The 12,126-nt window shown below is 40.7% G+C and overlaps 1 pseudogene; it reads right to left on the bottom strand.

The window, feature by feature from the left end:
• The window catches only part of LOC129839611 (zinc finger protein 271-like), an 83,500-nt pseudogene that overhangs the window by 10,902 nt on the left and 60,472 nt on the right, over positions 1 to 12,126 (bottom strand).

Raw genomic sequence — 12,126 nt, 5'->3', positions numbered from 1 at the left:
AGATACTAGGTCTATACTGCTCCTACATGGTGTAACAATACATCATGTAGATGTATATAATGAACAGACTACGTCCATACTGCTCCTGCATGGTGTAACAATACATCATGTAGATGTATATAATGAACCGACTAGGTCTATACTGCTCCTACATGGTGTAACAATACATCATGTAGATGTATATAATGAACAGACTAGGTCTATACTGCTCCTACACGGTGTAACAATACATCATGTAGATGTATATGATGAACAGACTAGGTCTATACTGCTCCTACACAGTGTAACAATACATCATGTAGATGTATATAATGAACAGACTAGGTCTATACTGCTCCTACATGGTGTAACAATACATCATGTAGATGTATATAATGAACAGACTAGGTCTATACTGCTCCTACATGGTGTAACAATACATCATGTAGATGTATACTACCATTCAAAAGTTTGGGGTCACTTAGAAATGTCCTTGTTTTTTAAAGAAAATCTTTTTTTTTTTTTTTATTTACCTGTTTTTGCTTTGTCATTATGGGGTATTGTGATGTCATTATGGGGCAATGTGATGTCTTATGGGGTATTGTGATGCCATTTGTGTGTATTGTGTAGATTGATGAGGGGAAAAAATTATTGAATCCATTTTAGAATAAGGCTGTAAGGTAACAAAATGTGGGAAAAGTGAAGGGGTCAGAATGATTTCGGAATGCATTGTATATATCAGGGCCGTTTAGCTGAGTAAAACTCTTCCCACATTGAACACAGCTATAAGGTTTCTCTCCTGTGTGTGTTCTCTGGTGCACTGTCAGATCTCCAGACTGACCAAAACTCTTCCCACATTGACCACAGCTATAAGGTTTCTTTCCTGTGTGTGTTCTCTGGTGCGTTTTAATGACTGATGAGGTGAATCTCTTCCCACAGTCAGAGCAGCAGTGAGTTCTCTTCCCTGTGGATCTCTGCAGGTTTTTATTGAGGTGTTCTGATCTGGAGAGACTCTACTCTGCCTCTTCAGCATCATGAAGTTGTTGAGGCTCCCCAGAGGATCCACGATAGTCTCGTATCTCTCCTGTGTGAACAACAAAGTCAGACAGATGATTAAAGGCCCACAACAGCGGTATTCCACTGTAAACGTTGATGCCAACAGCGTAGCCATGATGTTATACAACAATTGTAATGTCTGTAATGAATGTTAAAACCTGTACCACTTCTCTCTCCTGGATCTGGGATCCTCCTCATCAAAAAAGCTGACTAGCATAGCCTAGCCTAACGGGACAGGGATATCATATAATATAATTTTCATGAAATCACAAGTCCAATACAGCAAATGAAAGATAAACATCTTGTGAATCCAGCCATCATTTCCGATTTTTTAAATGTTTTACAGCGAAAACACAATATGTATTTCTATTAGCTAACCACATTAGCCAAAGACTCAACCGCATATTTTCACCATGTTTCTACCGCATAGGTAGCTATCACAAAACCGACCAAATAGAGATATAATTAGTCACTAACCAAGAAACAACTTCATCAGATGACAGTCTTATAACATGTTATACAATACATTTATGTTTTGTTTGAAAAATGTGCATATTTGAGGTATAAATCATATATTTTTACCTTGCAGCTACCATCACAAATAGCACCGAAGCAGCCAAAATAATTACAGAGAGCAACGTGAAATACATAAATACTCATCATAAAACATTTATGAAAAATACATGGTGTACAGCAAATGAAAGATAAACATCTTGTGAATCCAGCCAATATTTCCGATTTTTTAAAGTGTTTTACAGCGAAAACACAATGTAGAATTATATTAGCTTACCACAATAGCCAAACACACAAATGCATTTATTCACCGCAAAAGGTAGCTATCGCAAAAACCAGCAAAAGATATAAAATTAATCAGTAACCTTGAACAACTTCATCAGATGACAGTCTTATAACATCAGGTTATAAAATACCCTTATGTTTTGCTCGAAAATGTGCATATTTAGAGCTACAAATCCTGATTATACATTGTGAATACGTAGCATCGATTCACCAGAATCTCCAGAGATATTTTGGACACTCACCTAATCTGACCAAAGACCTCATCATAAACTTTACATAAAAAAACTTGTTGTATTGCAAATGAAAGATACACTGGTTCTTAATGCAACCGCCGTGTTAGAGTTTTAAAAATAACTTTACCATAACAAACAGCTTGCGTTATTGCAAGACAGCGCTCGCCAAAACAGCGGAGAATATTGAATCAACATTTTCCACAGAAATACGAAATAACATCATAAATTGTTCTTACTTTTGCTGAGCTTCCATCAGAATCTTGTACAAGGAGTCCTTGGTCCAGAATAAATCGTTGTTTGGTTTTAGAATGTCCTTTCTTCTGTCGAATTCACGCCACAATGCTAGCCAATGTTGATAACGTTCCCGTTTTCTCTCGACGCAAAGAACGGAAAACATCAAAAGTCCCAATAAACGTTGAATAATCTGATAAAACTCGGTTGAAAAAACATACTTTACGATGTTATTATCACATGTATCAAATAAAATCAGAGCCGGAGATATTCGCCGTGTAAACCGAACACTTATCAGAAGACAATATGGAGGTGCTTCGCGCGCATTGGTAGACAAAGGAATTTCCTGACCTGCCATTCCAAAAGCTCTTGTTCGACCTCAGATCAAGCTAGACACCCCATTCCACCTTCCACTGCCTGTTGACATCTAGTGGAAGGCGTATGAAGTGCATGCATATCGATAAATATAAGGCAATTGAATAGGCAGGCCCTGGAACAGAGCATCGTTTTCAGATTTTTCACTTCCTGTATGGAAGTTCGCTGCAAAATGAGTTCTGTTTTACTCACAGATATAATTCAAACAGTTTTAGAAACTTGAGAGTGTTTTCTATCCAATAGTAATAATAATATGCATATTGTATGATCTAGAAAAGAGTACGAGGCAGTTTAATATGGGCACGATTTCTTCCAAAGTGAAAACAGCGCCCCCCCCCCATTGACAAGAATTATTAAAATGACTTGACAATTGTCTTAAAATGAGCAAGAATAGTCATATATTGTCTTGTTTTCACATTAGTAGTAACATCGATGATTGTAGGCAAGAAATAAGTTATTCATGTTGTTGAAACTCTAAGCAGTGTGGCAGAAGACGTTCGGTCTCCAATACAGGCCCCTTTCTGTGTTCGCTAAAATTGCGGCACGAGGGCAATTTGATTGTAGAAACTCCTCCCCACTAATGAGGAAACTGATAGTTATGGATGTAGTATATCTGCCTGGAGCAAAAATGGTGAGCAAAGATTTTAGTTTTTCACAAAGTATTCTGAATGTGAATGGGGGAAACTCAGGGGGGTAACCTCCATTTCCAGGTTGCTTATGAGTGCATTTCACACTACTTTGGATTATAATTGTAAGGCTCGTTTGAATGTCCTGCTTAATATAATGTTTGCTACAGTTTTAAGAATTATGTGTAATTATTGAAGAACCACGTTAATGACAGTATCCATTTGGGTGTTAAGATTGTATTTTTTATTTCACCTTTATTTAACCAGGTAGGCCAGTTGAGAACAAGTTTTCATTTTCAACTGCAACCTGGCCAAGATAAAGCAAAGCAGTGCGACAAAAACAACAAGTTACACGTGGGATAAACAAACGTACAGTCAATAACACAATAGAAAAATCTATATAGTGTGTGCAAATGGAGTACGGATGTAAGGCCATAGTAGCAAAGTAATTACATTTTAGCAAATTAACACTGGAGTGATAGATGTGCAGATGATGATGTGCAAGTAGAAATACTGTTGTGCAAAAGAGCAAAAAAAGTTTTAAAAAATGGGGATGAGGTAGACAGTTGGATAGGCTATTTACAGATGGGCTGTGTACAGCTGCAGCGATCGGTTAGTAATTGGTAAACTGCTCAGATAGCTGATGCTTAAAGTTAGTGAGGGAGATATAAGTCTCCAACTTCAGCAATTTTTGCAATTCGTTCCAGTCAATGGCAGCAGAGAACTGGAAGGAAATGCGGCCACAGTAGGTGTTGGCTTTGGGGATGACCAGTGAGATATACCTCCTGGAGCGCGTGCTATGTGTGGATGTTGCTATGGTGACCAGTGAGCTGAGTTAAGGGGGAGCTTTCCCCAGCAAAGACTTATAGATGACCTGGAGCCAGGGGGTTTAGCGACGAATATGTAGCGAGGGCCAGCCGACCAGAGCATACAGGTCGCAGTGGTGGGTGGTATATGGGGCTTTGGTGACAAAACGGATGGCACTGTGATAGACTGCATCCATTTTGCTGAGTAGAGTGTTGGAGGCTATTTTGAAAATGACATCGCCGAAGTCAAGGATCGGTAGATAGTCAGTTTTACGATGGTATGTTTTGCAGTGTGAGTGAAGTGCTTTGTTGTGAAATAGGAAGCCGATTCTAGATTTAATGTTGGTTGGAGATGCTTAATATGAGTCTGGAAGGAGAGTTTACAGTCTAACCAGACACTGCTATTTGTTGTTGTCCACATATTTTAAGTCAGAATCGTCCAGAGTATTGATTGCAGTCAGGCGGGTGCAGGCAAGATCGGTTGAAGAGCATGCACTTAATTTTACAAGCGTTTAAGAGCAGTTGGTGGCCACCGAAGGAGTTTGGAATTGCATTGAATGGCATTGAAGCTCGTTTGGAGGTTTGTTAACACAGTGTCCAAAGAAGGGCCAGATGTATACAGAATGGTGTTGTCTGCGTAGAGGTGGATCAAGGAATCACCCGCAGCAAGAGCAACATCATTGGTATATACAGAGAAAAGAGTCGGTCCGAGAATTGAACCCTGTGGTACCCCCATAGAGATTGCCATTTGTGCGGACAACAGGCCCTCCGATTTTACACACTGAACTCTATCTGAGAAGTAGTTGGTGAACCAGGCGAGTCAGTCATTTGAGAAACCAAGGCTGTTGAGTCTGCCGATAAGAATACGGTGATTGACAGAGTCGAAAGCCTTGGCCAGGTCGATGAAGACGGCTGCACAGTACTGTCTTTTATTGATGGCGGTTATGATATTGTTTAGTACCTTGAGTACCTAGTAATAGGGGTTGCCACAATGGCGGCGGATAATTTGAGAAAGTGAGGGTCCAGATTGTCTAGCCCAGCTGATTTGTACGGGTCCAGGTTTTGCAACTCTTCCAGAACATCAGCAATCTGGATTTGGGTGAAGGAGAAGCTTTTTGGAGTTAGAGCTACAGGATGCAAATTTCTGTTTGAAAAAGCTAGCCTTTGCTTTCCTAACTGTGTATTGGTTCCTGACTTCTCTGAAAAGTTGCATATGGCGGGGACTATTCAATGCTAGTGCAGTATGCCACAGGATGTTTTTGTGCTGGTCGAGGGCAGTCAGGTCTGGAGTGAACCAAGGGCTATATCTGTTCTTAGTTCTACATTTTTGAAAGGGAAAATGTAATGCTCTGATCCAGTGAAAATGTCATAAAATACCTGATTACTTCTTATCCTTTGCACAAATAGCTGACAGCTGTGTCTGTCAAGAACTCACTGGCGCGAGAAACTCTGAGGGCCTAGAATATTTTATACAATGTTGCAAGCTTGCTTTCACAAGTTTCAGAGGACCCAGTTGATAGTTGATACAATGTTTCACGTTTGTTGTAGACAGGCTATTGGCAGCAAATATTAATTATAGGATATTTTCCTCAACACTGGAGTCCCCCAGGGGTGCGTGCTCAGTCCCCTCCTGTATTCAGGCACAACTCCCACACCATCATTAAGTTTGCAGACGACACAACAGTGACCGACAACGACGAGACAGCCTATAGGGAGGAGGTAAGAGACCTTCTGGTGGTGCCAGAAAAACAACCTATCCCTCAACGTAACCAAAACTAAGGAGATGATTGTGGACTACAGGAAAGGGAGGACCGAGTACGCCCCCATTCTCATTGACGGGGCTGTAGTGGAGCAGGTTGAGAGCTTCAAGTTCGTTAGTGTCCACATCACCAACAAACTAGAATGGTCCAAACACACCAAGACAGGCGTGAAGAGGGCACGACAAAGCCTATTCCCCCTCAAGAAACTAAAAAGATTTGGCATGGGTCCTCAGATCCTCAAAAGGTTCTACAGCTGCAACATCCTGACTGGTTGCATCACTGCCTGGTACGGCAATTGCTAGGCCTCCGACAGCAAGGCACTACAGAGGGTAGTGTGTACAGCTTAGTACATCACTGGGGCTAAGCTGCCTGCCATCAAGAACCTCTACACCAGGCAGTCAGAGGCCATAAAAATTGTCAAAGACATGAGCCACCCCAGTCATAGACTGTTCTCTCTACTACCGCATGGCAAGCGGTACCGAAGTGCCAAATCCAGGACAAAAAGGCTTCTCAACAGTTTTTACCCCCAAGCCATAAGACTCCTGAACAGGTAATCAAACGGCTACCCAGACTATTTGCATTGTGTGCCCCCCCCCCAAACCCCTATTTTACGCTGCTGCAACTCTCTGTTTATCATATGTACATAGTCGTTTTAACTGTACATACTACCTCAATTGGCCCGACCAACCAGTGCCCCCGCACATTGGCTAACCAGGCTATCTGCATTGTGTCCCGCCACCCGCCAAACCCTCTTTTACGCTACTGCTACTCTCTGGTCATCATATATGCATAGTCACTTTAACCATATCTACATGTACATACTACCTCAATCAGCCCGACTAACCGGTGCCTGTATGTAGCCTCGCTACTGTATATAGCCTCGCTACTGCTATTTTTCATCTTATTATTTTTTTTGCCCTGTTGGTTAGAGCCTGTAAGTAAGCATTTCACTGTAACGTCTACACCTGTTGTATTCATAGCACGTGACAAATAAACTTTGATTTGATCACAACCGGCCGTGATTGGGAGTCCCATAGGGCGGCGCACAATTGTTCCAGCGTCGTCTGGGGTAGGCAGTTATTGTAAATAAGATTTTATTCTTAACTGACTTGACAAGTTAAATAAAGTTAATCAAAGGTTACATTAAAAAAATTACAGAATAGTGTTTTATGACAAATCGTTTTTTACAAATCAGTCAAGGCAACAACTTTGAGAAGGGTATAAAACAAAGGTTTCAAACCAATTCACGAATGTAACTGAATCTAGGTATGTTTCGCCAACACCTTATAACTGTTACACCAAGATGTCTGAACTTCTTGACGAGGTCGCTAGGTGTTGGGTTAAGGTTGATACAATAGCTTTCTCTATGAATTTGAGAGTGGTTACACTTCTCCTTCCCCCATCCCTCAGCTGTTTACCAAACCAAGTTTCTGAGCAGCCATTTTGTTGCGGTTTAAAAAATCCACATCAACCAACCTGCAGTTCAAACACTGTTTAGGTAATATGATGATGGATGGGGTTGGAGAAATATTAGTACTTTCAAATTCATAGACAGACCTATGTGTAACAGAATAACTTTAGGGTAACCCTACACAGAACTGAACTAAAGATGGCGGACATAAATACTAGTAGAGAGGGGTACCCCTACACAGAACTGGATCAAAGATGGCGGACTGCAAAACTAGAAGAGAGGGGTACGCCTACACAGAACTGAATCAAAGATGGCGGACAGAAATACTGGGATGGAAGCAAATGTAAGGGATTATAACATCATAACAAACCATGCAAAAACATGTACAGTTGACAGGAATGTTAGTTAATGTAGAGACAAACGATAATGCATTTTTTATCATAAAGTTCATTTACGAAAATCGCAATTTAGCAAACTAGCTGACAAGCTAACATTAGCCAGCTAGCTGGCTAGCTTTATGGTTGTTGTGACATGAGTATGAAATTGTCGTTCTGGTTGTTTTATAGACTCCTGAAACAACCAGCAAACCGGGTGGTTGTTTTGTGAAATAGTGGATCTATGGAATCTACCTAGCTGAAGAATTTACTGCAACTTGAATGTACAATTTTGTAAGCTTGCCTTGCTGATATTCACCATGCAGATGGATGAAATAACGTAGCTAGCTATGTTATTGCTTATTGAGCAGTGGATGATTAAAATACCTGTATGCCCATGGATGTGTAGCTAGCTATCTAGCCGATCTGTGTATGGACCCAAACGTTTGGTATACATGTTAGTTCAGAACCTAGCTATGAACCTCAGCTATCATAGCCAGTTGTATCAACTTCAAAACAGCCTGAATGACATTAATGAAGCCTATGGATTGAGTAGAATATAATATCATGTTGTGCCAAGGATGCAAGTCGTATATACATGTAGTTATTGTAAGAAATTGTAATAGATACTGGAAACTTGTTATAACAAACTTCTCAACAAAAGCTATACTTGACACAACAGGCACCCATCCCCCTCTCTTCCCCACACATGTTGTTCTCATCAGATAACAGCCACAGACCCACACACACAACCCTCCCCCATGAACAGGAGTCTGCTAAAACAACCCCACACACACACACTATGTTCAGGGTTGGGACTAAAGACAAAGAACTGTGTTGGGAGCCAACGGAACGTCGTCGACATCAGGCCGAACAGGACTACCCACGACCCGGAGCGACCAATCAGAAGGCCAGACTACCAGATCAACCTACATCATGTACCGCATATATAATCTGTACAATATGTTTAGCGCTCTCTTCTCCGACGATTCCATAAGAATCAGACAGAAAGGGGCCGTGCTGCACGCTTTGCCAGATATCTATACACTTGAATAAACTGCCTTATTATACAATTATACACCTCGTCCTATGTCTCAACTTGATCTCCTGTCTCCAGTAAATGTTTTATCAACATTATTACCATGCATGAGATCCCCACATTGTAGCCTGTACATTTAATATATTCACTGATCATGTACTCTACCTTGGCAAATAAAGGTGCAGTTTAAGTATGAATGTCTTTCAGATTATTTTTCAGTCATATCCAATACCAGGAGAATCAAATTCCAGTCTTTAAATGACGCTGTGTCTGCATGGATGTATTACAATTCTACACTTCAACAGTGTTTACCAATCTTGGTCCTGGGACATCAATGGTTACACATTGTAACTAATAGACTAGAAACAGGATTTAACTAGTTAATTCATATATACAGAAATATAATGTTAAAAACAGAACACTACACTTCCTATGTATCATGTAAATACTCTAAAACCAGTTCATCTCAACATCTATGCTTTATCTTGGCCAGGTCGCAGTTGCAAATGAGAACTTGTTCTCAACTAGCCTACCTGGTTAAATAAAGGTGAAATAAATAAATAAATAAAAAAATCTAATGCCCTTCATCTGCATTGATCTGATAAACACAGGATAGGTGGAGTATTTCATCACATTACACTTCATTTCAACCAGTAGAGAATGTGAAACGCTTTATTGAAAAGCTCATTATCCAAGTGTTATAAATACAAGTTCAATCTGTCCTTCAATGCACACCTGTTGTGAATTATAGAAGAGGAGGTGAGAGAGGTGTAAAAGACAGAAAGGGAAAGAGGTAAGCACATAGGAGCAGGGAAGGCAGCACATGATTAATGAATCACAGTGCTACCTAAATATTCTCTCAGTTCATCACAATTACATAATAGTGTCTCTAGTCGGTACAAAGGTTATCTTAAAAGAGGGTGAGGTGGCGATGATGGGACTGGGGGTTGGCATCCTCTCACATCAAAACATATCTGCAGACGAGAGACAGATGGAGAGAGAGCATGTTTAAGCCTTGTGTTTTTATTTTTTATTCTAACATTGTTAGTCATCAATCAGGAGGTGAAATGAAAAACTGACCTTGGATCATTAACTCTGGGACTACTGCATCTCTGTCTGTATTTCAATGTAAAGCATCTCTTTAATAATACTTCCTGTATAATATAAACTGACCCGGGATCATTAACTCGGGGACTACTGCATCTATCTGTATTTCAATGTAAAGCATCTCTTTAATAATTCTTCCTGTTGACCTGACCAAGTGACCTCTCACCTCTGATCATGCTGTGCCCTCTATGTAGCCAGTTCAGATGTAGGAGGGGTTCATCGACACAACTGATATAACCTAGATGATTTAGGGAGAAGGGGAGAGAGGGATGAAGTGAAGGAGAGACTATTATTGAGAAAATAAGGTAGTTAAAGCGACAGTGTTCAACAGGAATCTGTGTGTGGCCTCACCTGGTGTCCACACCACACTAAGTGGCTGCAGAGTACTTTATGCTGAAAAACATGAACGGACCCATGACGACAAACAATATAGCGTAGTTATAGAAATAATGAAGTGTCTTACTATTCTCCATGGTTGGCCCTCTAGCCTATTCTTTGAAAGTGGACGGAGCCACAGTTATACATCTGAACCTGTTTACTGCACAACACAATCCATCAATCAAATTGATACATGAGTGTGTAGGTGTGGGTTATAGGGTGTCTAATTGTTCTACATTTTTTCAATATTAGTGATTTAAAATAGCCTGTTTTGTTTTTGCACAGACATCACACCCTTACCTAAACAGCACCCTCACCTGAGAAGTAGAAATCAAAGGGAGAGAAACTAGGAATTGAATAACTGCAGTTGACATTTTTTTTTTTTTTTTTTCAACCTTTATTTAACTAGGCAAGTCAGTTAAGAACAAATTCTTATTTTCAATGACGGCCTAGGAACAGTGGGTTAACTGCCTGTTCAGGGGCAGAACGACAGATTTGTACCTTGTCAGCTCGGGGATTTGAACTTGCAACCTTTCGGTTACTAGTCCAACGCTCTTACCACTAGGCTACCCTAGCTAAGTAAATGGAAGAATACTCTTATTGCAATGTGAATGGCTCTTAAAAGAGCCTTTGGTTGTGCATAGTGTAGTCTATGGTGTTGCCAGGGAACAGCACCCTCTTTGAATAAGTAGGAGGTGAAGATCTCCTGCACACAGATTGCCTCTCTTGCTGCGTTGTTGGACCCCATCCTTGAAACATCCTGTAGAGCACCAGACTCCTCCTCTGGGACACGGCGGCGAGCTGCAGATCCCCTCCTGGTCCTCGTGTCCATCCTCATGAAGTTACACAGGACACAGTTAGCTTTCATGTAACAGTTGTTAAAGTACTGTGTGAATTTCACCAGGTTCATATATTAATAAGGCATGTTGATTTGTTATTATGCATGTCTGCATCCTGGGAGTAGGGGAGTGTGTGCTTACGTTTTGCCCTGCGTGCTCAAATCATTTTGATGCACTATGAGAGGTAGGTACGCTTTTTCTGTCATCTTCAGAAAAGTTTGATTATTTTAAGCACTAAGTCATATAGTGTTTTGTTCATGAATAATGTTGTATATTTACAGGTTACTCATAAGTGGATGGTATTGTTAAGACGCACTTGTAATTGTACTTTTTAGGAGGATATCAACATTCTGAATTCAACATGTGGTTAAAAGCTAGCTAAGGTATTAGCAGGCTATTGTATGTGTGAACGATGGCTAGCTCCTCGAATGATCCTACTCCGCTAGCCAGCACCTCTCCTAAACTGGTGTTCTACTCTGCTAGCCAGCACCTCTCCTAAACAGGTGTTCTACTCTGCTAGCCAGCACCTCTCCTAAACAGGTGTTCTACTCTGCTAGCCAGCATCTCTCCTAAACAGGCGTTTCTTTCGCCTCTAGACTGGATGCATTGATCCATTGTTAACGTTCTGTTTAAGACTGTACTTACTGGTGTTAATCAGATCTTCAGTCTCCTCTTCTTCTTCCTCCTTCAATCCAAAAACTGGAACAAACAAAAACTTCAGCCATTCCTACAGAACAACATTAAAGTGTAGAACCCCTTTACTGCATATTGGTTCAACGACTGCAGAGACGGTACTCACTGACGTTAAACAGATCTCCAACCTCCTCTTCTTCCTCCGCATTCAATCCAAAAATCCTCTGCATCCTCGTCCTCTTTTACTGTAACATCCTCCTCCTCCACTTTCACTCCGAACGTATCTTCTCTTCTTTCACAACAACGTTCAACCAAAGACCTTCTTTCTCCGTCCAGCAGACCACCTCTTCTTCAGCAGGAGGAGAGTAGTTTAGTGAGCTCATGGTCGGGGATGTTAGCAAGCTAATTAGCATTAGCTTAGGGATAGTCTAATTTAGATGAAAAACAACATAAATATGACATTAAATGGGGTAACTAGTAG

Source organism: Salvelinus fontinalis, chromosome 40 (genome assembly GCF_029448725.1).
Source record: "Salvelinus fontinalis isolate EN_2023a chromosome 40, ASM2944872v1, whole genome shotgun sequence".
Lineage (NCBI taxonomy): Eukaryota > Metazoa > Chordata > Actinopteri > Salmoniformes > Salmonidae > Salvelinus > Salvelinus fontinalis.
The sequence above is the reverse complement of the archived record's forward strand: the minus strand, read 5'-3'. Positions and strand labels throughout refer to the sequence as shown.